Source organism: Mustela putorius, unplaced genomic scaffold (assembly GCF_011764305.1).
Source record: "Mustela putorius furo isolate JIRA1106 unplaced genomic scaffold, ASM1176430v1.1 tig00003834_pilon_pilon_pilon, whole genome shotgun sequence".
NCBI lineage: Eukaryota > Metazoa > Chordata > Mammalia > Carnivora > Mustelidae > Mustela > Mustela putorius.
The window spans coordinates 65,552,977-65,580,101 of NW_025421987.1; the positions used below are offsets into that span (position 1 = coordinate 65,552,977).

General features: G+C 35.8%; 1 non-coding gene across 1 annotated transcript; it reads left to right on the forward strand.

Moving 5' to 3' along the window:
• The first annotated feature begins 2,908 nt into the window (after positions 1 to 2,908).
• Positions 2,909 to 3,011, forward strand: LOC123394641. The gene has a single exon (XR_006609395.1). It is a non-coding gene; the product is annotated as a small nucleolar RNA SNORA1 (small nucleolar RNA).
• Positions 3,012 to 27,125: the final 24,114 nt, after the last annotated feature.

Genomic DNA, 27,125 nt, shown 5'->3' on the forward strand with positions numbered 1-27,125 from the left:
TATAGCCTCTTTCATTAAATAATAAAACAATTTATAATAAATCTTTTTTCAAAGATTTATTTATTTACTTCAGAGAGCATGAGCAAACACAAGTTGGGGGAGGGGCAGAGGAGGGAGGGAGAATCCTCAAGCAGATTCCTGGCTGAGTGTGGAGCCTGAGGCAAGGCTCAATCCCAGTACTCTGAGATCATAACCTGGGCCAAAACCAAGAGTTGTCGGGAGCCAGTACAGGAGGCCTACTATAAGAGCTGTAAGGGACTGAATATGATTGGCTGTTCATTTAGGTCCACTCACGCGGGAGGTGCATGCGCACTGCATGAACACAGCATGGCCATGTATGGTTATGTTTGGTTATCATGCTCTGATTGGTTAACACTGCCTGCATAAAAACCCATGCGCCCGGGGTAAGAGGAGGAGGAAGAAAAAAGCGAGGAGGAAGAAAAAGCGATTAATAAAAAAGGTTCGCCGCTACATGAGTCTCCGAGTCATTCTTGCTGGCGAGAGCGACAAGTGGTGCTTAGACCTGGGAATCTCATCGTGAGAGACGCACGGAGTCGGCGACGATCAGGTAAAGAGTGCACCTATTTCTGTCTAGTGACAGGGAAAGTTCCTCAAGTCGAGGATGAGCGTAGAAAGCTTTCCGGTATGGGAAACGAGATGGCCACATATAAAATGCTGGGGCCGCTTTCTGATATCCTTAAAGCAATTGGTACTCCTTTAAAAAATAAAACAGCTCGTTTGTTTTTGAGAGAAGTGGGACAAACGGCTCCCTGGTTTTTGGAGGAAGGGATATTAAACATCCCTCAGTGGGAGCATTTAGGAGAAGACCTTAGACGCGATCCGCGCACTACGCCGGGAACCCTGGCCATTTGGTCTTTAGTGAAAGTTTGTTTGCAATCCCCGCGAGAGCCCATACGCCAGGCAGTGCAACTGGGAGGGGAGATCTTAGAACAAGTGAAAGAGGAATCTTGTAAAGGCTCCTTGAAGGACACTAGCTCTGAGAGTGAAAGCTCAAACGGACACTCAGACAGTGAGGGATCTAGCTCGAGCGATGATGAAAGGGGCAGAGGAGGGAAATCGCCCAAAAGCCAAAAGGTGAGCAAGATGCAAAAGGAGCTTGCAAAAAAGGAGGAAGAGCTAAAGAAGGCTATGGTACAGCTCAAAATGCAGGGGGAAGTTATGGCGCAGCTGAAATTAAAAGCGGAAGAAGGAGCTATGGTGCAGTTACAAACAAAGACGGAAGTGGTAGATAACTTAGATCCTATGCCCACGCGCCCAGCCCCAACAGCGCCACCTTACAAGGGGCCTCCTCCGTATAAACCTTGCTGCACCAAGGCCTGCTATTGTGCGAGCTGCACCGCACGAGTGGCTGCCATAGTAGCCTCTCAGGAGTTTGGGTGGGAACAGGATTCTCATTCAGTCCTAAAATCCCCACTTACTCTAACTCCACCTTTTTTGGCTATAATTATACCTACCAAGACCTGGCGCAAGGCGAGTCAGCTCACCTTCTAGATAGGTGGCTGCTCTGCAATGCTGCACAGGCATGTACAGGCTTGGAAAGCCTTCACTTTATTAATGGGTCTACATGGCGTAACTGTACGTACAACTATCACGTAGGCTCTCGATTTGAAACAAATGTTACTTGCAATTGCACCTCAGCTAAGCACATAAGTTACTCACCAACGCCCGTCTGTGTTAGAGCTCCCTTTCTCTTCATAGTTTTTAATGCTTCTACTATTAACAAGTCATCTAGTCTCTCTTGTGAGTCCCAGAATTGTCTGCTATCAGAATGTTGGAATGCCACGGTGGGAGACTCAGCAGTAATAGCCAAGATACCGACGTATATCCCGATGCCAGTACAGGTGAACCCCGACAACCTGCCGGTGCTGCTTCGACATAAACGAGACTTTGGAATAACAGCAGCCATTATTGCAGCTATCGAAGCTGCCGCTGCTACTGCTGCCCCGGTAGCATTGACAGCCTCGGTACAGACAGCCGCCACGCTCAACAACGTCACAGGAATGGTCGCTGAAGCATTGGCTACGCAAGAACAAATTAACGGACATTTGCATGCTGGGATCCTTATTGTAAATCAAAGAGTTGATCTAGTATAGGAAAAAATAGATTTCTTAGAATCTATAATCTCAACAGGATGTATACATAATATGGCGGGACTTTGTGTTACTCCCGTAGCTTACAATAACTTATCAGTAGCGGCCAATCTGTCTCCACAATTGGGAAGAATGCTTAATGGTACCTGGAACCGTCAATTTCAAAATTTAACTAGGCAATTACGAGCTCAAATTATATCCATAAATTCTACCAAAGTAACTATTCTGTTGGTGAGTGGAAAAAAATGTTACAGCAATCTGTTTTGTTCCTCAAACAGTGGGCCGGACTTGGTGCCATGGCTGTTCTCTTAATCACAGCTAACGTACTAATGTTACGTTGGGTGTGTGGCCGTGTCCGTCGCAATCAACGACAACAACACCTCATGGTTCAAGCCATGATGGCTCTTGAAGCTGGTACCTCCCACCAGATATGGCTAAGTATCCTAGATCGGTAGTCAAAGATGGGTAAGACTGATCCCACACCATAGCAACCTAAGACCGGGGCTCTTCGACCAGGGAGAGTACCCGATGACGGGTAAGCATGTGTGCTGAGGATTGGCAACCTAAGACAGGCACGATCTCAGCCATTATAAATAAATAAAAAAGGGGGAAAGAGTCACATACTTAACCTACTGAGTCATCCAGGCACCCCAAAAACATGTTTTATAATTAACATTTAGCATACTTCTGAGAAATTTTCTTTCAAATCTTTAAGTTCATTTAAATAATTTTGAATAATCTTGATATGATTAATTATTAATTTCTTTGCTTAAATTTCTGTTTTTTATGTTGTATATAGCCTATATTTAAAAATAACTGTATGTGGCTATATTGAGATACAGGTTATGCTTCTATCATAGCAAGCTTTTTGCAGTGGTGACAATGAGGCCTGTAACATTTTCTGCTAGGCTCATGGAGTAGAGTGGAAGTAATAAGACTTTTCTTTTCTTTCTTTCTTTTTTTCTTTTTAACATTTCATTTATTTATTAGAGAGAGAGAGCACAAGCAGGAAGGGCAGAGTGAGAGGGAGAAGCAGACTCTCCACCAAGCAGGGAGTTCCATGCAGGGCTTGATCCCAGGTTCCTGAGATCATGACCTTAGCTGAATGTCCATGTTCAACCAACTGAGCCACCCAAGAACCCCAAGACTTTTCAATATTAGAAACAATGAAGGAATAATAATTTTAGATCATTTGCCAAAATAGCAATCAATGTACTTCCTATAATTTGAATTCTAGGACACTAAACAACATGTAGTTTCATTAAAGAAATAAGCTTTACTGTGAAAAAGGACTTGGAATTTAATATAGGCTAAAGGTCAACAAGAAAAGAGAAGGTACAATTCCTTTTGATTTTCTCATTTTCCTGCAGAAACATTTGTTGAAAGTTGGGCCTTGCTGGGCCTCCAGTGTGACTCTATACCCCAGGGCAATGCAATGCAAGGATCTTTTTCTCACTGTGGTAGTTAAGAAAACCCAAAACAACAACAATAACAAAACAAAAAACAAAAGTAGCCTTCCAAGAGATATCCAGGTTAAATCCTTAAAACTCACAAATGTTACCATATTTGAAAAAGAAAAAAAAATCTTTTCTGATTAAGTTAAGGATCTTGAGATAAGATAACCCTGGACTATGAGAGTGGACTCTAAATTCAATAACAAGTATCCTTAAAATAGAGATGCCTGAGTGGCTCAGTCGTTAAACATCTGCCTTCATCTCAGGTCATGATCCTGGGGTTCTGGGATGGAGTCTTGCATTGGGCTCCCTACTCAGCCGGGAGTCTGCTTCTACCTCTGCCTCCTGCTTTTCCTGCTTGTGTGCTCTCTCTCTCTCTGACAAATAAATAAATAAAATCTAAAAAAAAAAAAAAAGAAAGAAAGAAAGAAAAGAAAAGGAAAGGAAAAAAGTATTCTTATAATAAAAAAAAAGTAGAGGGAAATTTGAGACAAACAGAAGAGGACCCACAGGCAGAAGAGGGGAAAGCAATGTCGAAGACCATGGCAGAGACTGGAGTGATGTGGCCACAAACCTCAGAAGCCAAGGAATTCCAGCAGCACCAAAATCTGGAAGAGGGAAGGAAAGATTCTCCTCTAGAGCTTTCAGAGAAAATACAGCTTTGCCAAGACCTTGATTTCACACTTCTGAGTTCCATGAACAGTGAGGGAGTAAATTTTTTGTATTTCACACTACACAGTCTATGGTACGTTATGACAGCAGCCACAGGAAACTAATATATTCCCATCTTTTTTTATTCTGATGCAACAAACATGAAAGCAAACTTGTGTGTGGAGGGGGGGAAGGGGCTAATGGGATGAATTTAGAATCTTCCTGGTGCCAAGCCAACTAACTGGTTTAGTATGACAGATATTTATTGACTTTGGGAATGTCTGATGGCCATGCCTAGAGATCATGACTAAGTCCCTCCTGAAAGAGGAAGCTGAACTTGGATGCAGGCTCTCCTCCTGCAAAGGCAAAGTGAAAGGGATATCAGGGTAGAAGGGAAGGATTATTACTGTTTTAATCAGTTCTCCTTGTTTTCCTCTTCTGAAAACATTACTTTCATTCCACTGAAGCAAAATTTTGGAGTTGGGCATAGTGTTCATGGTTTAATAGATCAAGTACTAGGTAAATTTGTGATGGAGGGAAGGCATTTTATCCCTATTGTTTTGGTAAACGTCTTTCCTTCTGGAAATGCCTATTGTCTGAGAAAACGCCAGCCTAGAGATAAGCTCCGACCTGTGGATCACTTGCCTCTCTGCTTACAGATTCATTCCTATCTCCACCCCGATCTTTTTGCCACAGAATACTGAGTGCTACACACTTTTGTTTCCAGGCTGGTTTTTGCCAAATGCCAGTGAAGTCCATGACAGAACACTGGAGGGTGGGAAGAAGAAAAAAGCCAGGGCATTTTTCCTTATTGTGATTTGGATGAATATCTCACAGTAGCTCCTTGGTGTCACCTCCTGCCAACCAGTTCTGCTCTCTAATGTCACAGGCACCACCAAAGGTGGTGTTCGATTTCCTTTTCTTCAACTTCCTTTGTGACCAGGTGGCTCATACTAAATGCCTCTATTAACTTGATGGATCTTAACTAATAGGAAATCAAAGAGAAAATGTCACATTGCTTACCATCAGTTTGAATTTGAGGACAAATCAATCAGTCCTGACTCATCATTGAGGTGTTCCTGGTTAAGATAACAATCAATACATGGGTGATGATTTACGTTTTCCAAGTACATTTCATTTGTGCATTCCTTCTCCTGGGAGAAAGAGGTAGAAGTCAAGAGAAACCAGATGACATCAGCAGTCAATAAAGGCCATATCCAGGCTCAAATTCAAGACTTCTGTCCCTCAACCTTATGATCTTTGCCTTAATGCATTAGGAAGATATGCCATCCTTTCTTTTGTCTGTAAGGTATAACGAGATGACGGTATTTTGAAATTTTGAAGGCAGGTAAGCTTCACATCAAGTTCCTGATTTCTGATGCAGAAGGTATTATTCTCTGATAATAAATATTCAAAAAGGAAGCACTGAATTGTTATTAAGACAGATATACAATGTACATTCTTATATGAATTGAAATCCTTGGCTTATTGAAGTGAGATGGTTGAAAACAAAGAAACATTCTACAGTGTGGTAACCTGCAGAAAAGGAATATTTCCAGGGTCTAAGGGGAATACAAAATATGTAATATCAGGTTAATATTAAGGTTAATATTAAATTGTAGATGTACATTTGTTATTACTATTTCCATAAATGTTTTCAATAGAGTTTATATTATTTCCCTCAGGAGGTTTTTATTATGTGTAATTATATTTTATTATGTACTTCACAAATATTTCATTGTTTAACACAACTTATATTTTTTTGAATATGTTTAGAGTTTCTAGGGCAATGCTAATCTTGAAATATTTATATTGTGTTTGCTATTTATCCTCAAATAATAAATATACATCCAATGGACTATTATAAAGTACAACTAAAAACTTGATTTATTAGTCACAACCTATATTTGTATTAAAAAAAGACTATTACTTCAAAATATGATATTTAAAAAATAATAACTACAAAATTAATAGGCATGTATTTGAAATCTTAAAACAATGAATTGCTAGACAATTAAAAGAGAGCAAGAATTTACAGAAAAATGCTAATTCCCAATGGTTTAATATATTACAGCAAACATTAAGAATTCAACATTCTTCCTGAAAATGAAGACTTAGGCATAGAAGATTTTTTAAAAAATAGTTTTAAAGTATTCATATATATTGTCTTTAGTTTTTAAAATTTCCTTTAGAGTGCCTTTAATCTGAAGAATTTCAAGGAGTAAAAGAATAGTTTTCTTTAGATATAGTATTAATAAGATAGTATATAAATTATATTCTTTCATTAATGAGGAACGGAACAGTACATTGAGTTACCACTTTTGAAAAATTTTGACTTTTACAAATTATTTTATAATTCTGTTTTTTTATTTACATAAACTCTTAAGAATATTAAATATTATTATATATAAATATTTTACATACAGAAATGTATATGTTACTTGCTATGCAACATATTCTCTGTGACTAAGATTTGTATGGATGAATAAACCTGTGAAATAGCAAAAGGAGTAAATCAAAGAAAAGATTTCCAGAGTGTCTTCTCATATGTTTCTAGTCCACACAAGTTTAAAACTAGAATAAAAAAGCAATCCACAGATTTAATAAAATCCTTGTCAAATACCAACATTTTCACAGAACTAGGATAACAACGTTTTCACAGAACTAGAATAAATAAAAATAAAATTTGTGTAGAACCCAGGACCCAAGCAGCCAAAGCAATATTGAAAGAGAAGAACAAAGCTGGAGGTATCATAATTCCAGATTTCAAGATATACCACAAAGCTATGGTAATCAGAACAGTGTGGTAATGGCATAAAAATAGACATATTGATTGATAGAACAGTACAGAAAAAAGAACCCAGGAATAAACCCAGTCAATTAATCTATGACAAATGAGGAAAGAATATGTAAAGGAGAAAAGATAGTCTCTTCAATTTATGGTCCCAGGAAAACTGGAGAGTAACATGCAAAAAATGAAACTGGATCGCTTTCTTACATCACATACAAAAATAAACTCAAAATGGATTCAAGATTTAAATGTGAGATCTGAAACCATAAAACTCCTAGAAGAAAACATAGGCAGTAATTTCTTTGACACTGGCTGTAAAAATGTTTTTCTAGAAATGTTTTGTCAGGCAAGGGAAACAAAAACAAAACTGTTCTGACTATACCAAAATAAAAGGCTTTCACACAGCAAAGGAACTAACCATCAACCAAACAAAAACACACAACACTTAATAGAAGATATTTTAAAATGATATATCTGATAAGGGGCTAATATCCAGATTACATAAAGAACTTACACAACTCAAGAGCAAACAACAACAACAAATAATAATAATAATCCAATTAAAAATGGGCAGAGGACCTGAATAGGCATTTTTTGAAAGATGGCCAACAGACACACAAGAAGATGCTCAATATCACTAATTATCAGGGAAATGTAAATTAAAACTATAATGAGATATCAGCTTCACCTGTCAGAATGACTAAGATCAAAAAGACCAGAAATAACAGGTGTTGATGAGGATGTCAAGAAAAAGGAAACTTCATGCACTGTGGGTGGGAATGTAAACTGATGCAGCCACTGTAGAAACAGTATGAAAGTTCCTCAAAAAGTTAAAAACAGAATTACTAGATGATCCAATATTCTACTACTGGGTATTTACTCAAGGAAAACAAAAACACAACTTTGAAAATAGTATGCTTATTGCATCATTATTTACAATAACCAAGATATGGAAGCAGCCGAAGTACTTCCATAGATCAACAATAGTGTATACACACACACACTCTGCACACAGACACAGACACACACACACACACACACACACACTGGAATATTAATCATGAAAAGGAGATCTTGTATTAGCAACAATATGGATGGACCTAGAGGGTATAATGCTAAGAAATGGACAGAGAAAAACAAATCCTATATGATTTCACTCATATGGGGAATTTAAGAAACAAAACAAGAAAGAGGCAAAAAACAGTCTTCCATACAGAGAACAAAGGAGGTCGCCAGAGAGGAGGTGGGTGGGGGGCTGGATGAAATAGAAAAAAGAGATTAAGAGTACACTTACCTTGATGAGCACTGAGAAATGAGTAGAATTGTTGAATCATTATATGGTAAATGCTCACACTTGATTAAGAATGTAAATTATTCAGTTCCATTCATCTTTATGATGGGGAAAAATCTTAATTGAAATACCTATTGATGGTAGATAAATATTTTTATTTCTAAGTATGAAAAATAGCAGTTAGTTTAAATAAGAGGAATAAACACTCTATAGCCCAAGTATAAAGTTACAAATACCAGTGCATAAATAACAACATATCTATCAAGAGTGACTGGGAAAAAAGTGTCGTAAATGGAGATTTATGCCATCACTCACTCCAGCACGTACAGAAATGAGGAAAAAGATGCAAAATAGTAGAGATAACATCAGATATTTTGAAAGTAAGAAAGGATCCAATATCCAGCACAAATAACAAATGCTCACAGAAACACATGGCTTATATCACCTGGAAAGGGAACCTGGCGAGCATATAAAGAAGAGATGAGTACGTTGCTGTGCAGTGAGAAATGAGGTAACTCATTTTTGCCAGCACAGTGGTGAGAACTGATCATACTTCAAGAAAGACAACAAATACTCTATTTCCATCCCACCACTGATAATTGGCAACATACTAGGCTGGGAAAATGCCGTCTGTCAAGCCATAGTCGGAGCTAAGCTGAATGGGCACACAGAACTTTTGTGGCCTTTTCTCATAAACAGAATCCTAGAATAACTGGAGAGTCGCAACCAAAAAGGCTTGGAAGAGCATGATGGCCGTGACTGGATAGTAAGTAGTCCAGCACTTACCAGTAGGCTTCATGTGCTGTGGACAACGTGCTGAATAAAGGGAGACTGGCTTGTAGCAACACCGGCCCTTCCTTATTGTTCTGAGTCAGAGGTGAGGTTGTACCTGGGGAAACTGAACCACAATCTACCAAGTTGCTGATAAGCCCCATACTAGGGACAGCATTTAATCATTCCACACCTTTATAAATATGAACAAATAATAAACCCCTTCTACCCTTATTTCTATTTCCATTATTATTGTTAGGCATAATGGAAATCAGTTAGCTGATATTTTCTTTTGGATTTCTACTTCTGCGGTTCCAAATAAAGTCGGCCTGTGATTTATTTTCTTTGTATTTTCCCAATCCACTTTGCTAATCAAGGTGGCCATAGTTTTGTAGAATAAGTTAGGTAACATTTGTTCTTTTACTATTTGCTGTCACAACTCCTATAAGAAAGAAATTACATATGCCTTTATACTTCCAGGAAAATTTTATACCTATAAAATTAAATCTGGGCCTCTTTGGTGTATGAGGTGGTCTTTGCTTACTATTTCAATTTATTATTTATTAATCTATTTAGTTGTTCTTTTTCTTTTTTATACTTACTCTTTTATATTTAAAAATTTTGCATTTTATGTATTTTCCATTTAATATTGGTTTTCTAACATTTTTATTTTGATTTTTATACTAACGCTCAGATACAATTTATATAAAACAAGTGCATCCATTTCAAGTGTATAGTTTGATGAGTTATTACACACACAATACACACACACACTCTGTATAAACTCATCCACAAACAAGATGAACTCAAACCAAAAACCTTCTCTCCCGCCAGCCCTAGTTTGCCTGCCAAACCCTCCCAGCTTCTATCCCAGCCCAGGCCTCAGGCCACCACTGAACTGTACTACCAAATCCATTTGTCTCTTCTAGAATTTCATATTTGTATCATACAGTATGTATTCTTTTGTATTTGGCTTCTTCCTCTCAACACAGTGATTTTGAGATTTATCCACATTGTTATAATGTACCTTCTTTTATTCTATGGCTATGTATTCTATTAAATGGGTATAGCACAATCTATTTGTCTTCCTCTTGGTGATGGACATTTTGGCTTTAAAATTTGGAGCTATTAGGAATAGAGGTGCTATGTGCATTATTACAGAAGGATTTGCATGAATCTTAGTCAGGCTGCTAAAATAAAATACCTTAGACTGGGGGTACCTTAAACAACAGAAATGATTTCTCATAGTTGTGTGGGTTGGGAAGCCCAAGATCGAGGTACTGACAAATTTGGTTCTAGGTGAGTGCCCTCTTTTCGGCTTGTAGAAGCCACCCTTTACCTGTGTGTTACATGTCCTTTCCTCTGTGCAAGTGTGTGGGTGTGAAGTAGCTCCGGTCTGTCTTCTACTTCTTATAAGTGCACTCACTGGACTATGGGAGAGCCGCCCTTAGAGCCTCATCTGAACTTCATCTAACTTCATCATCTCCCAGAGGCCTCAACTCCAAATATCAGCACTTTAACAACTCAATTTTTAGAGGACACATTTGGTTCATAACAGTGTGGGTATACTTTTTTTTTTTTTTTTTTTTTTTTTTTTTTTTGACAGAGAGATATCACAAGCAGATGGAGAGGCAGGCAGAGAAGGGGGGGGGGGAGCAGGGTCCCTGCTGAGCAGAGAACCCGATGCGGAACTCAATCCCAGGACCCTGAGATCATGACCTGAGCCGAAGGCAGCGGCTTAACCCACTGAGCCACCCAGGCGCCCTGGGTATACATTTTTTATGTTTGGGTGAATTACTCAGAGTGGAATTGCTGGGTTGTACATATATAGGTATTTATGCATGTTGTATGTTCTAAGTGTGTATGTAACCTTTCAAGAAACTGCCGAGTTGTTTTCCAAGTAGATGTACCATTTTATATCCTCCACCCTCAGCAGTATATGAAAATTTTAGTTTCTTTGCATTATAAACAATAGTTGCCCAGTTTTTAAAAATTTCAATTCTAATGGCCTGTATTGTTATTTTATTATTATTTGAATTTGCATTTCCCAATGGCTAAAGATGTTGAATATTTTTTATGTGTTTATTGGCGATCTCTCTATCTATGTGTAGTGTTTATTCAAATATTTTGCCCTTTTTTGTTAGGCTGCTTGTCCTCTAATTACTGAATTGTAAAACTTCCTGATGTATTCTGTATACAAGTCTATGTCAGAAAGAGGGAGTGTAATTATTTTCTTCAAGCACTTTGATTACCTTTTCATTTTCTTCTTCAATATACAAAATTAACTGTATTATTTGAAAAGTTTTTAATTTTCATGAATTCCAAATTATCAGCTTTCTCTTTGTAATTCATGCATTTTATCTCCTAAGAAAGTTTTGCTTATCACAAAGTTTTCAAGATTTTCTCCAGAATACTTTCATCTAGAAGTCTTACAGTTTTGACTCATATGTTTAAGTCAATGATTCATATTTAGACAGTTTTTGTGCATGATGTTATAAAAGACTTGAGATTTATTTTCTTTTACATATGGATATTCAGTTGTTTTGACACCAGTAGGTGCAAAGAATATTTTTTTCTCTGTTGAATTACATAGGCACTTTTGTCAAAAATCAAGTTATTGTATTAGATTATTAAAAAACTCTTTCCATTTCATTGATCTTCATTTCTATAGATATGCCATATCAAAGCTTTATACTAAGTCTTCCAAATTTGACTCATTATTTTAAAAATTATTTTGGTAGTCTAGGTCATTTGCATTGTTATATGGTTTAGCTTTTCATCAATTTCTTCCAAAAAATGTTTGTAAGAATTTTAATTACGTTTGCCTTGAACATATAGATTATTCTGGGAATAACTGGGTCAGAATAATACTCAGTATTGCAGTCCATAAATTTGGCATATCTCTTCCTTTACTAACTCTTCAGTTTCTTTTAAAAATATTTTGTGATTTTCAATGTATAGGTATTGCACTTAATTTGCTAAACTTAACTCTAATTATTTCTTTTTTTAAATACTCCTTTAAATAATATAAAAATATGTTTATGCATCCAATAATCTATTATTGACTTTGTGCCACTGATTTTGCTAAACATACATATTTATCTAATAGATTTTTATGATCCTTGGGATTTTCTATGTATATGATTGTGTCATCTATGAATAAAGACAATTTCACTTCTTCCTTTGCATATGTTCTTAATATATTTTTCTGTTTTTACATTGGCTAAGACATCCAGTAAAAGTTTGAAAAGTAGTGAGAGTAGACATCTTTTCCTTTTCCTCATTAAAGATCAAGTGGGCTGTGGTTTTTTGAAGATGTTTTTTATCAGATTGATAAAATTTCCTTTATCGTGCTGAAAATTTTAATCAGGAATGAATGTTGAATTTTTTCAAATACCTTTTTCTGAATCAATGGCAGTGATTATGGTGTTTTTCCTATCTTCTATTTTCTTAATATATAGAAATATATTGATTGATTTCTTAAAATGTTAAAATAACTTTACATTCTTGGAATAAATTCTTCCTTGTCATGATATATTACTCTTTTTATATATTGCTATATTGCACATGTCAATATTCTTTGCTTCTGCGTTCATGAGAGAAACTGGTTTGGGTTTGTTTTGTTTATATCCTCTTTGATTAGTTTTGGTACAGGAAAATGCAAGCTTCATAATATTAGTTGGTGAATCTTCCCTCTTCTTATCTAAAGAGTTTGTATAAAATTGATGCTGTTTTCATTCTTAAATAATTGGTAGAATTCACTAATAAAAGTATTTGAGCCTGGAGTTAACTTTCTAGGGATATTTTTAACAGCATATGGAATTTATTTAATAGATATATGGGCATTCAGGGTATCTATTTCTCCCTAAACAAGCTAGGTGTTTTGTTTCTTTCAAAGAATTTGTCCATTTTTCCATTTGACCTCTATTGTCAATTTATTGCCATAAACTGGGTTATGATATTACTTTTTTATGCTTATCATGTTTCTAAGATATATAGTGGTATCTACCTTTTTTCCCCCCATGATTCTTGTGATTTGTATACCAGGATTTTTCTTGATCACACTGAGTAGAGTGTGATCATTAACTAATATTACTGATTTTTTCAATGATCTTTTGATTTCCTTAATTTATTGTTGGATTCATTTTCTGTTTAACTGATTTTTGCTCTTTATTTTATTCATCATTTTCCTTACTTGGCTTTAATTTGATTTACTTTTTAACTTTTTAAGATGAAAATTTAGATTACTAACTTCAAATTTTTTTGAAGATTTTATTTATCTATTTGACAGAGAGATCACAAGTAGGCAGAGAGACCGGCAGGGGGGTTGAGCAGAAAGCCTCATGTGAGGCTTGATCCCAGGACCCTGAGATCATGACTTGAGCTGAAGGCAGAGGCTTAACCTACTGAGTCAGCCACGTGCCCCACTAACTTCAATTTTTTTTTATTTTTGTAATTTAAACAATAAAATATTCAAACTTCCTTCTAAGCACTCTCTTAGCTATATCCCAACAATTTTTATATACTCTATTTTTATTTATTTTATTCCTATATATGTCTAATTTCTATCCAACTCCCCCTCCTCCCACTGGTGAATTCTACCAAACTTTTTTTTTTTTTTCTGCCAAGGTATAGTTGATACACTATACTTTCCTTTTTGATTTCTTTCCTTTTTGATACATACTTTCCTTTTTGATTTCTAATTCAATTCCAGTGTTTTCACAAAGCAGGCTCTGTATGATGTGAACTTTTAACATTTTATTAGGCTTGTGTTATGGCCCACCATATAATCTATCTTGCTGAATATTTTATGCGTATTTCCCTGTTATTGGGTAGAGTGTTCTATAAATATCAATTAGGCCAAGTAGGTTGATAGTGTTATTCAAGTCCTCTATATCTTTACAGACTTAATGGTGGCTTGTTCCTTCAATTACTAATATAGGAGTAGAAAGCTTTTCAACTATTATTATGGTGATTGGCATATTGTTGAATGTTGGGATTTTGTTGTTTTCTTTATTTTTTTTAATAGATTGTTTAGTATTATTTGGTCAAATGGCCAAGTATGGAATCAGTTTGATCCCTTCAGGGTGTATTTTAAAGATTTATTAGGGTGGATTTGAATAGCCTTCACTCTAGGGATAATTCGAATACTGTTTTATTACCAGGGTGTTACTTCTCATGGCTCTCTAATGAATGTCTCGGATGATTGCTGAGTATTCCTAGTACTGAGTGGTAACTCAGATGTCTACCAATGTGTTTGAACCCTTGAAATTACTAAACTGAGAGCCTAATCACTGTCTTTTGCCAGGCCTCACAGAGTTTTTACTTTGCAGTAAAGTAGCCCCCTCCCTCTCTGAAACTCAGCAACTGCCATCCTTGGAAGACTCCAGAACTCTAATCTTAAGCTCTTTTATTCATTAATATCAATGAATTCACATGGTCTCTCTTTTTTAAACAACCCTGCCCTAGCAGTCTAGAAATTACTGAAAAGTCAGAGTGATGGTGTAAGTTACTGCCCTTATTTTCCAGCTTCCCATTTCATAGACTTGCATGCCTGTTTTTCAGTGCTTGAAAGAAAATATTTTATTTATTTTGTCTAGAGGTTTTTTTGGTAATGGAAAAATGGGTCTGGAGTAATTCTTACTCCATTGTGGCTGGAAGTAGAAATTCATATTTTTAACACAATTTTAGTAGTTTTAAAATTTAATTTTGTCTGTAGATATTTCTCCTTTTTATTTCAGAATAAATTTATATACATCTGTCTCTTCTTTTTCTCATCAGTACTCTAGATGTTTGATTATCTTTTTAAATAACTAGTTTTTAACTTTTTAGATTTTAACTCTCATGAGTATGTGTTGTTCTTGCTTATTTTACTGACATCTCTCTCTTTTAAGCTAGGCTCAGTGTACTTTATTGATGGTACATGACAAGGTAGTGCTCCACAAGCCCTACCTTCCTTAGGGGGTCTGGTATGGAAACTGTAGATGTTGGGAGATTCTCAGTGTGTTGGGAGATGAGTTGGGGCAAGGACTCTCCAGCAGCTAAGAGCCTCTCTTTTCCTTTTGCTCTCACTGGGACTAAAGGTCCAGGGGGCTCTTACTCCTCAAGGGCCGGGTGGACTATTAGCCCACCACCTTTTTGCTGTAGCCAAATAAATTGTCATACCAGTAATGAGCTTGACAAAGTGGTCATTGAGAGTAATGCCAACCCCAGCATTGAAGATGGAAGAGTGGGTGTCACAGGAGACAACCTGGTCATTGTAGCCCAAGATGACCTTGAGGAGGCCCTCCAATAACTGCTTTATCATCTTCTTGATGTCATCATATTTGGCAGCTTTCTCCAGGTAGCAGGTTGGATCCACCACTGACACACTGGGGGGTGGGACATGGAAAGTCACATCAGTGGTCTTCCCATTCCGCTCAGGAATGACTTTGCCTATGGCCTTGGCAGCACCTATAGAAGTAGAGATAATGTTCTGGTCAACCCCTCAGCCATCATGCCACAGCTTCCCAGAGGTGCTGTCCATGGTTTTCTGGATGGCATGGACTGTGGTCATGGGTCTCTTCATGATACCAAAGTTGTTGTGGATGAACTTGGCCAGAAGGGCAAGCAGTTGATGGTGTAGGAGGCATTACTGATAATCTTGAGGGAGTTGTCATATTTCTTCTGGTTCATACCCATCAAAAACATGGGGCCATCAGAAGAGGCAGAAATGATGATCTCTTGGTGCCACCCTTCAAGTGAACCCCAACCCCTTTATGATGGTGAAGACTCAGTGGACTCCATAACATACTCAGTACCAGCACCATCCCATTTAATGATGGTGGGATCTCACCGCTGGAAGATGGAGATGGGATTTCCATAGAAGATAAGTTTCTTCTTTTTTTTTTTTTTAATATTTTATTTATTTATTTGACACAGAGAGAGAGGGATCACAAGTAGGCAGAGAGGCAGGCAGAGAGAGAGGGGAAAGCAGGCTCCCTGCTGAGCAGAGAGCCCGATGCGGGGCTCGATCCCAGGACCCTGAGATCATGACCCGAGCCGAAGGCAGAGGCTTAACCCACTGAGCTACCCAGGCACTCCAGAAGATAAATTTCTTATTCTCAGCCTTGATTGTGCTGTTGAATTTGCTCTGGGTGGAATCATACTGGGACATGTAGACCATGTTGTTGAGGTCAATGAAGGAGTCTTAGTCATTGATGGCAACAATATCACTTTGTCAGAGTTAAAAGCAGCCCTCGTGACCAGCTGCCCAGTATGGACAAATCTATTTACTCTAATCTTCACCATTGTATCTGAGCGACACGACTGGCCCTGCACCAGAAGATGAGGTTGTCTGTGGAACTGGGAGGAGTGGAAAGCCTCTTCTTACATTTATAATTTGTGAACTTCTTTCTTTGAATTTGCTCTGTTGCACTATACCTATAATTGTGTCAAAAGCCAGATTTTTAGTTTCTGATCTTGCTTATTCTTGATAAATGTGTTAAAAATTATAAAGTTTCCCAAATAAAGTTTTACCAATGGCTCACAAATTTTGACATGTAGAGGGTTTTCTTTTTATTAGTATTAATTTTAATTGGTATTTTAAAATTTCATTAGTATTAATGTTCTGTCCAGATGTTGCAGGAGAAAATTGTCTCCTTGGATCTTCCAGTTTCTGGTGGCAGCTAACATTCTTCAGCTTGTGGCCTGATTACTCCATCTTTGCCTTCCATTGCCTTTCCTCTTCACTGTTTCAAGTCTCCCTCTGCCTCCCTTTACAGGGACACTTTTACTGGACTTAGGGCTCAGCTAGATAATTCATAACTCAAGATCCTTAACCAAATCACATCTTCAAAGTTTTTTTTTTTTTAATTTTCGTCTTTGCTCTTTCCATAGAAGGTGATGTCCCCAGGCATGGGAATGATGGAATTAGGGATTCAGAGATAGGTACCTTTGATGGGACATTTCAGTCTACCACAATCTTCCCTCTGGCCTCCAAAGGGATGAATCCAAAAGATTCATATTCAATTCAATTCAATTCATATTCAATCTTATGAATCCAAAGATTCATATCCATCCACATATAAAATACATTGATTTCATCCCAGTGTCTTCAAAAGTATCAACCTGATACAGCATCAGCACAAGTCCAAAATGTATCTAAATATTGCCAACTCAAAATTTTTAAATCTCATTATTTATATCAACAAAATCAGCATAATTTATATTCTACCTGTGTTCCATCTTGCGGAAAATTTTACCCCCATCTTTGGACCTATGAAACTAGAAATCTAGCTATTTGGTCCCCAAATACAGTGCAGAACTACGTCAACACAAAATAAATGAACCGTTTTTTGAAATTTTAAAAGAAAGGAAAAGAGTTTTATTCAAGCCTAAGTTAGAACAGCTGCCCAAAATAAATAATCTTCACATAGAAGAGAATGCCCCAGAGAAGGAACATTTGGTTCAGAGTTAACATATATGTATATTTTACATAGAGTTACAAGCCATCATGACAAAGGCAATTACAGAATGTTGTAGACTTTATCTTACATTTTTTAGTGTGTATATGAGGCTGTTTAACTTTAATCTTCTGGGAACCAGGAAGGTTTTGTTTGTTTGTTTGTTTTGTGTTGTTTTGATTTGTTTTGTTTTTCTTACCTTTACGTCTGAATGCTCCTTTTAGTTTTGTGTTTTGTTTTAACAAAGCAGACATACAACATGTGCTTGGAGCAGAAATAAGAGCCCCATGCTTTGAATGTTTCTGGAGTAATTTTGACCTTGGTAAAAGTTAAAGTATGGCTTCTCTTGGAGCCTAGGAGCAGGAAGCACAAATGTTAAAAGGGGTAAAATATAAGGAGGGAAAAAAAATCAGCATTCTCAAATAATTTTGAAATCTAACAGATAAAATCCCATTATGTTTTGTGGGTTAGAAATAATTCCCTCTGGGACCACATGTATGATCTGGTTCCTAGGCTTGGGCATCTGCTTTTGGCCCTGCAGCTCCATTCCTTGGGACCATGGCTCTGACGTCAATGTATCATCACTTCTTGAGGGTTCTACATGTTTCAGATGAGTAGTTGTTATCTGTATATTTTCTACTTATAGAATTTTGGAACTCTGGCAGTCTTCATTGTGTCCTGTCTCTGTCTCTTTCATTCCAAGCTGGGAGTGTTTCTGCAAGTATAATATTCTCAAAAACCTATTAGGTCCTCTGTTTAATCTCATGGGGATTCAGAACATTAGCAAGAGAGTCCTCCACAGATCTTTTCTAGATAATTCCATTTCCTTTCCTGACTTGTGCTGAGAGTTTGAGTGAATCCATGAGACACAAAACTATTATCTTCAGCAAAATTTTTCTCACAACACAGTTGGCCTTATCTCCATAGTACAATTTCCTAACAGCTAGTCTCCAAATTTTAGCATCTTTTTCTATCTGAACAGGCTTAGAATTTACCAAAGTATTAAGTGCTGGTTCCTTTTTTCTTAACAATTCTTTCTTCAATTTCTCTCTTTCCCATGCGTTTTGCTATAAGCAGCAAGAAGAAACAAGGTTGCACCTTCAACACTTTGCTTAGAAATCTCCTCAAAATCCAAATTCCTTGCTTATAAGTCCTGCTTTCCACACAGCTATAGGACACATTCAGGTAAAATTTCTGCTACTAAATAACAAGGATTATCTATCACCAGTTTTCAATAGCACATTTCTCGTTTTCTTCTGAGCTTTCATCACGTTCATACTTCCACTGTTCGTATTCTGGTCAAGACAGTTTAGACTTTTTATCCTCTACCTCAAATCTTCTACAAGTCTTAGTCCACTGTCTGATTACAAAGCCACTCTACATTTTTAGGTATTTGTTACAGCAGTACCTCACTTTCCCCTACAAATATCTGTCTTAATTTCCTAAGGCTGCCATTACAAATTGACACAAACTCGCTGATTTACAAGAACAGAAATTTATTTATTCCTTCATGGTTCTGGAGGCCAGAAGTTCAACTTCAGTTTCATTGAGCAAAAATCAAGATATTAATAGGGCTACATTTACTCCAGAGACTCTAGGACAGATTCTCTGTCCGGCTTCTTCTAGCTTCTGGTGACACTCCTATGCTTATGGCTTAATCGCTCCAAGCTTTGACTACATGCTCGTATTGCCTTCTCTGTTATGTATATATAATGACCCTCAGCCTCTTATGAAGACACTATGATTGGATTTAGGACTCACCTGGATAATCCAGTAAAATCTCCCTATATCAGGATCCTTAAAAACAGCTGCAAAGGGCACCTAGGTGGCTCAGTGGGTTAAAGCCTCTGCCTCCAGCTCAGGTCCTGATCCCAGAGTCCTGGGATGGAGCCCTGCATTGGGCGCTCTGTTCAGCAGGGAGCCTGCTTCCCCCCTCCACTCCCCCCACCCCGCCTGCCTCTCTGCCTACTTGTGATCTCTGTCTGTCAAATAAAATAAAATTAAAACAAACAACAGCAACAGCAAAGAGCTGAAAAGAAGCTTCTTCCTTACAAACTAACAGGGCTAAATTGGACCTGGTATCTTTCCATGGCCATTTTCCCTCTTAATAGAGATGGCTAATTCCGTTGGAGATGTATGGGGTTCTCTTTAATTAAATGCATACTATCACAGAAGGAGCAGGTTTGTTCTCAGAATTTTTGGAATGTACATGCTTAGCATTGTGATTAGCATATAGTAAGTTCTCAAAAATTACAGCTCATTTTTAATTGATGTTATATTTACCATTAGGCATCTCTTAATAAATTCTATAATCATCCCCTAAAATACATTTAACTTCTCAGGTTGTTAGTTATGGATACATTTATTTCAATCCTCTGAATACTGCTTTTAATTTATATGTAGTATTATTTTCTGATTCTTAAAACTTAGGCAGTAGAAATTCATATTTCTCCAAAACATCAGAGGCTTTTTGAAAGACAGTGTGATAATTGTGGTTTATTTAATTGTCAAAAATATGAACAATTGCTTGTTAAAAAAGAAAGAAAACACCCTTAGGTAATTTCTAGCACTTTAAGGTTGAGATTTCTTTCACTCAACATTTCCTTTATAGTAATTTTGTCCCAGAAATCTCTAAAGTCAGTTTAAATTTCTAATGCTTTTGAATGTTTTAACTCTCCATTATAACTGTGAACAGACATAATATGTTTATCTCGTTTTTTTCACATCCTGTCACTGTCATCTACCAATGAAGTGTTAAAAGGGTTGAGAAACTGCATGTCTTCAGTTTAATCATGTTTAATTAATTTATTTGTTTAGCTTTTGCTCCTTGGAATATGGCTATAAATATTATATAAAATACATTCTTATTTTTTAGACTCTCAAAACAATCTGATAAATAGAAAGTATATGATATTTGTGGTATAAATTTTCTATCATGTTATTTTAAATATATATGTCAGTCAAAAATTAACATTTATCAGTTTGACAAATATTTTGTGTACTGTTTTATATAATTATTCTACCTATTGGGGATATAGTAGCAAATCAAACAGAATGTAACTGCTACCCTCCTTGAGTTTATATTCTAGAGGAGAAGAAACATCAACAAACACAATCAATAATATAAAAATAGACTATTTTAGATAGTGATAAGTGTATGAAGAAAAGTAAAATAGAGAACCAGGATGAGTGGTAACTGAGAGATGCTGTAATGTTAACCAGATTAGAAGCTATCGAGAAGTGGACATTCAAGAAAAGACTTAAAGGAGCAGAGGGCAGAGTCATGGGCAGATCTGTGGAAACACATTTAACCAGGGGAAACATTAAGTGCTGTGTCTGAGAAGTGGTGATAATGCCTCTGTGTCTGGATAGAGTTGAAAAGAGGTCCAGGGAGCAGTAGAAGATAAGGTCAGCTCTGTGGGTTCTGCAGGCCACTATAAAGATTTTGTATTTGACTGTGAATGAGCAAGATTGCTTTGGAAGGTTTGGAGCAGAGTAACCTTATCTGACAATTATTTTAAAAGGATTAGTCCCCAGGCAGAGATTGGATTAGTTGGAAGAGGGGGAGTGGGAGGGCGAGGACTGATAGGGTAGATGTGCAGGAAGTTAAGTTATTTAGAAAAAAAATCAAATCAGGCAGCTGAAGATGCCTATGATGAGGAATAAAATTAATTTCAAAGCCAACACCCCAGTGAATACAGAATTGCAATTTATATTTTTATTAAACAATACTGACAAACTTTCTAGATAATTACTAAATGAGACAATTGTGAAATTTGTTACATGCTTTTGGGCCAGATTCAAGAGAAGTTAACTTAGGCTTTAAAGAACATTAAGTAGAAGTAACTTCATTCGGAGATGCTTCATTTATGTTTTGGAATGTACATCCTTCTTTACGATATCTGTCAGAAAGATGATATTCTGTCAAGACTTCTACTGTGTTTTCCTTTGCATTTCCTTGTCTATATCTGTGCTGTTGAATGTAGTAGCCACTAGTCACATATGGTTGTTGAACAGCTGAACTGTGGCTGATCTGAATTGAAATCTGCTTTCAGTTTAAACAACATACTAGATCTCAAATATTTAATATGAAAAATAGCATGTGATATCTCATTAGCTATTATTTTTATATTTGATTATGTGTTTCAAGGCAATTGCATATGGAAGGCTTTAGATATATTGAGTTAAGTAAAACATATACATAAAATTAATGTCCTTAGCTTCTTTTTACCTTTTTTTTTTTTTTTAATAAGACTATTAGAAAATGTGAAGTTACAGACATGGCTCACATTATATTTCTATTAGACAGTGCTGATGATGTTCCCTGAACTATTGAACACTAATGCAGTTTTCAAAAGTATAATACTAAAGTAAGAATAATAACTGGAATAAGATAAGATAAAAATGGACATACTATATTTGGGGATTATATATATGGTAATGATAGCAGAATAAATAATGAGAAAAATATAAATTTCTCAACTAGTGTTATGGTGACAGTTGGATAGCTATGTATTAAAAAAATTCTAGTTCTCTTATCTATGAGAATCAGAGCTAATGGTATATCAACATTTAGGGGAGAAAGAATCTAAGAATGAAATGTCTCAAGGAAAGGAACTTGATAGCCTGGCAGATTTTAAACCAAGAAAAATATCAGTATAACCTATGGCTGCAACTAATTGTACCATTTTATCGTGATTTCTTTGGAATAAACCTCTGTTTTTATTTTTTTATTTTTTATTTTTTTTAATGCTTCACCATTTTTAGAAGTTACATCAATTCTTTCAAAAATGAACTATCCTTTTGAAACTTTATTTTTTTTTATTTTTTTTTTTAATTTTTTATTTTTTATAAACATATATTTTTATCCCCAGGGGTACAGGTCTGTGAATCACCAGGTTTACACACTTCACAGCACTCACCAAATCACATACCCTCCCCAATGTCCATAATCCCACCCCCTTCTCCCAAACCCCCTCCCCCCGGCAACCCTCAGTTTGTTTTGTGAGATTAAGAGTCACTTATGGAAATAAATTCAATGTTATGGCCTGACTGGATCAAAATGTTCTATTGCTTTACTTCTGTTTCATTTAATAAAACATTCCTTTAAAAAATAACCTTGAATTATATTTGAAATCCTAGGACTTTATTTTCTATTTGTGCACACAGCCCACTTTGGGGTATAGTTCTGGGGGAGGTGGAATTGAAAAAAAGTGCAAAGAGCGTGAAGCACTGGGTATGGTGCATAAACAATGAATCTTGGAACATGAAAAAAATAAAATAAGATTAAGATGTTTAAAAAGTAGCAAACAAAAACCGTAAGTACAATATTTTGTTTTAATACCAACATATTACAAATTAACTTTAAGATTATTTAATATTTTTATTACCCCTGGGGATAAAAATATATGTTTATAAAAATAAAAAAATTAAAATAAAAATTTATAATATTACAAATTAACTTTAACTTTTACTCTGTCCCTTTACCCCTACTTCTCCATGTCTGTCATTGGTTTGAAGTGACATTAGTTTGAATTGACAGAATCTATATGACAGATTAATAGGGGGAAATTGATGCTGGATCAAAAAGGTTATACTTCTTTCTAAATGGACAAATCAGTGGTAGAATTGCATTCACTATGTGAGATTATTGGAGAGACTGAACTGGGACACGGATGCCAAATTCTGTCCAGAACCTTTTCTTGTCTTACATCAAACTTGTCAAATTGTTCTCACCATCTCACTATCGCTGCTGCAAGTATCCAACAAAGATTTCCTCCTGTTGTACATTTAGCTCTTAGAAAATTCTGAGGCCCTGTCTCCTGAAAACTTTCTATTGATTTTTTTTTTTTTTTATTTTTCTTCTTCCCTGTGCATACGGAGGCTCTGATTTTGGGCTTTCCTGCTTGCTAAGAACTGGCTGCTTTTTTAGTGTCTGTCCTTGCCCAAGATACAGACAGCAGGGTATCTTTGACTGTGTTTTACAGCTGAATGCCCATTTCGTTGGCTTCAAAATCTAGCCTCAGTTCTTGAGAATTCTTTCTGTGGAATGCGGCCTCTGGAAGTATAATTCCTTCCAGGAGAGATGTGATAGGAAGACCTGGGTGAAGAAAGCTCAGATTAATGGTCAGTAATAGTGATTCATTGTGTTTGGATAGCATTTTATTGCAAAATTCTGTCACATATTTTGTCTCACTTGCACATAATGTTTTCCACAAGTCTGTGTCTGAGCAGTAAATGTTTTAATCTTCTCATCATGGAGAACAGGACAGTGAAGTCTCAGAGTGGTCAGAACAGTATTTAGTGATGTTCCCTGAACTTAAAGCATCCTCTGTGGACCCTTAGTTTAGTACTTTTTCCACCATCTATGTCTTTAACAGAAACCAGATTTCAAAATTTTGTTGTTATAAGATATTTGAAAGTTACTGTATACAATATAGTCCTTCAGTTGATTATCTGTTTATAGGGTCTCACATATTTGTTATTAATACCCATATATTAATTAAAAAGGAAAGATTTTTAGTTAAGCAAAATAGCATTTGGGGGGGAATTTTTTCCTTATCTAGACACAGCTATTAGCCAGATCATTTGTAGCTAAGATAAAGTGGAGAAAAACATTTTCAAAGAGGGTAAAGAGGATTATCATATTAATAGTCAAATAATACTTTCCATCACAAAATAAGGGAAAACAGCTTTCAAGTGAAAGCATCAAAGAAGTGACACCATTTCTTTCTGCAGCATTATGTTCAGAAACAAATCTCCTCTGGGTTATGTTACCTGTTTGAATACAATAGAACTAAGTGGGGGAACAAGTGTTTATAGAGAAATGACTGACAAAGAGATAGTAGTCACAACTAAAGCAGCAAAAGTCAGCACTAAAGAAGTGGAAAGGTGGGCTGCGGGTTGGTTGCCTGTGGTTTTATAATATTGCTGGTTAGCTTTTCAAATACTGTCTATGTGGGTCATTCAGTCCAAGGGTGTCATCAAGGATAACACGACTAGGAGTATGCTACGTTCTATTTCCAACCAGAGAACAAATCTGGTGACTAACGATGATGAAATCATTTCAATTTGTACAATATTCCATTTCATTCAAGGGGCAGCTCCAGCTCGAGTAAATGGAGAAATCGTGTCCTGGAGGGTTTCTTCAGTGTGTATGAGCCAGATAGATGAGATCATTGTAAACACCTACTTTAAGCACTTTATGTCCACAGGTCAAGGCTACAAGACTGATACAAGTGAGAGATAGAAAAATGCTACTAGTACAGGAAGCCTTCCTTAAAACTATTCAGAATATATCATATTCTTCAGATACAATCTGTAATATTATTTATCTTTTGAACTTAACAGTTTTATCACTTTTGTATAAAAAATAAATTGATCAAAATATAGGTGCCAAATTTGATGGAATACATTAATATGACTTCACAGAAAATGAAGGACATATTTTTAACAAAGAGCCATGTATATGATGTCTGTTCCCAAGTTGTGTTTAAAAATCACACACACACATTTCCTGTGTTTGCCTTAAAACTGGATAAAGCTTATAACATTTACCTAAATATATGAATGTCAGCGATTATTTGAAAAAAGCAATTAGAACATATGGGTCCTTGGAACTATATTCCAACAGGACTGCAGTCAGCCAGAACTGAGTTGTGGCAGCTCTTTTTGACAGGACCTGTGCCCCCTTATCATCATAGTCCCTCTTTGTCTTTATTGTTTTTACTTGAATTTATTGTAGTATTTCATCTTCCTACTTGTCCCATAACTATTTATATTTTTATTGCCTTGTCCATGAATTTTCTAAGGAGTTTCTTATCTTTCAATATGTTTGATTCCTGAAACTTCTGGTTAAGACACTGAAACCTATGATTTTATGCCTTTTTTTCCTGATAGCTAAAATGTTTTGAAATTAAAAACAAATTAACCCCATGAAATACATATAGTATTAAATGCATGATTTTAAAAGCCAACTATTAGCTCTTACAATGAATTAAACAGAAGTGAAAAAATAGGGACATAATGGTTATTTATTTAGATACTGTTAATGCGATGTATGTTTTTACAGAGATGTAAAAGACTACAAGCTTAAGTTTACTTAGATAAATAGATTTGTCAAACCAGTATAAGAATTTTGTCTACTTATAAAAATAGTCTGCCATTTATAAAAAAAAAAAAAAAAGAAGGAAAGATGTAACTAATCTTAACTGAACTCAGTTTATTTTCTTGACACTATTAAGCATGCATTCTATATTATTATCATGGCCGTGTCCCTGGCCCTCAGATGTATTATCTGTATTATCTCTGACTTTCTGTTCCTGTCCTGTGTGCAGGAGCTAACATTTCAGACCATATCACATGAAATATGTTGCAAGTTGACTTTCCAAATATTTTACAACTATATTTTTATGGAGTTATTCAAGATAGGTAGAGCATCATATTAAATGTTACCATTTTTCCCATATCAACCCTACCTAGGGCAGACAAATTAATCTTGAAATCTGAGAGATTAGTTATAACAGGAATTTATTTTGGTTATTATTTTGCAATTCTCTAAAATAAAAGCAAGTAGTTGGAATGACAAATTATGTAACAATGCTTATTAATTAAATGAATGATTACAAATGGTTAATTAACTAAGGAATTCAAATCTAGATCATAAAGTTCATCTGAAATATGGAATGCTGTGTACACTTGAGTTCATAAAAGATTATTGCTATTATCAAATATTTAGATTCAGTGATGATCTCAAAGGATGAATATTTATATTGAAAAATTGAAGTGCTTGGGTGGCTCAGTGGGTTAAAGCCCCTGCCTTCGGCTCAGGTCATGATCCCAGGGTCCTGGGATCAAGTCCCCCATCAGGCTCCCTGCTCAGCAGGGAGCCTGCTTCCTCCTCTCTCTCTGCCTGCCTCTCTGCCTACTTGTGATCTCTGTCTGTCAAAGAAATAAATAAAATCTTAAAAAAAACAAAAGAAAAATTATTTAGAGTCAATTTCATGTCCTGATTTTTGTCTTGGAATTTCATCATACATTTCATCTATACATTATTATTAAACTTTGGTTCAATACACTAATTTTATTGATTTATTAGTTAGTTGGAAAACTCATGATTTTATTTTTTAGTTTTAAGTATAAAGTGATAAAATGTGTTGAGTTCTCATAAAGAAAATAATATATCACTGATAAATGTATTTTTCTGAAAATTTAACTAATATTAGCACACTTCCATACTTGTTTGATGTATTCTAAGAAAATTTTACAGATACATATTAAAAGCTACCCTATTCCACAGTCCACCTACTTTCCTTTCCTTTACCTACTCAGCAAATGATATATATGCTTCTTGTGCAAATTTTTCATAGTATTTATAATATATATATATTTAGTTTAGGAAATGTTTCCAATTTACATAAAGAGTTTTGTATGATTTGTGGTGTTTGTAACTACCTTTCCCCCTTACTGTCACATATTTAAAAACATTCATCCATATTAATACATATATTACTATACTTAGATTTATTTCTACCATTTTTGTTTGTTTTCTCTATTTAATATGCATTTGTTGAATGTTACCTTTTTTCTTTTCTCATAGAGTTCAATTTTTAT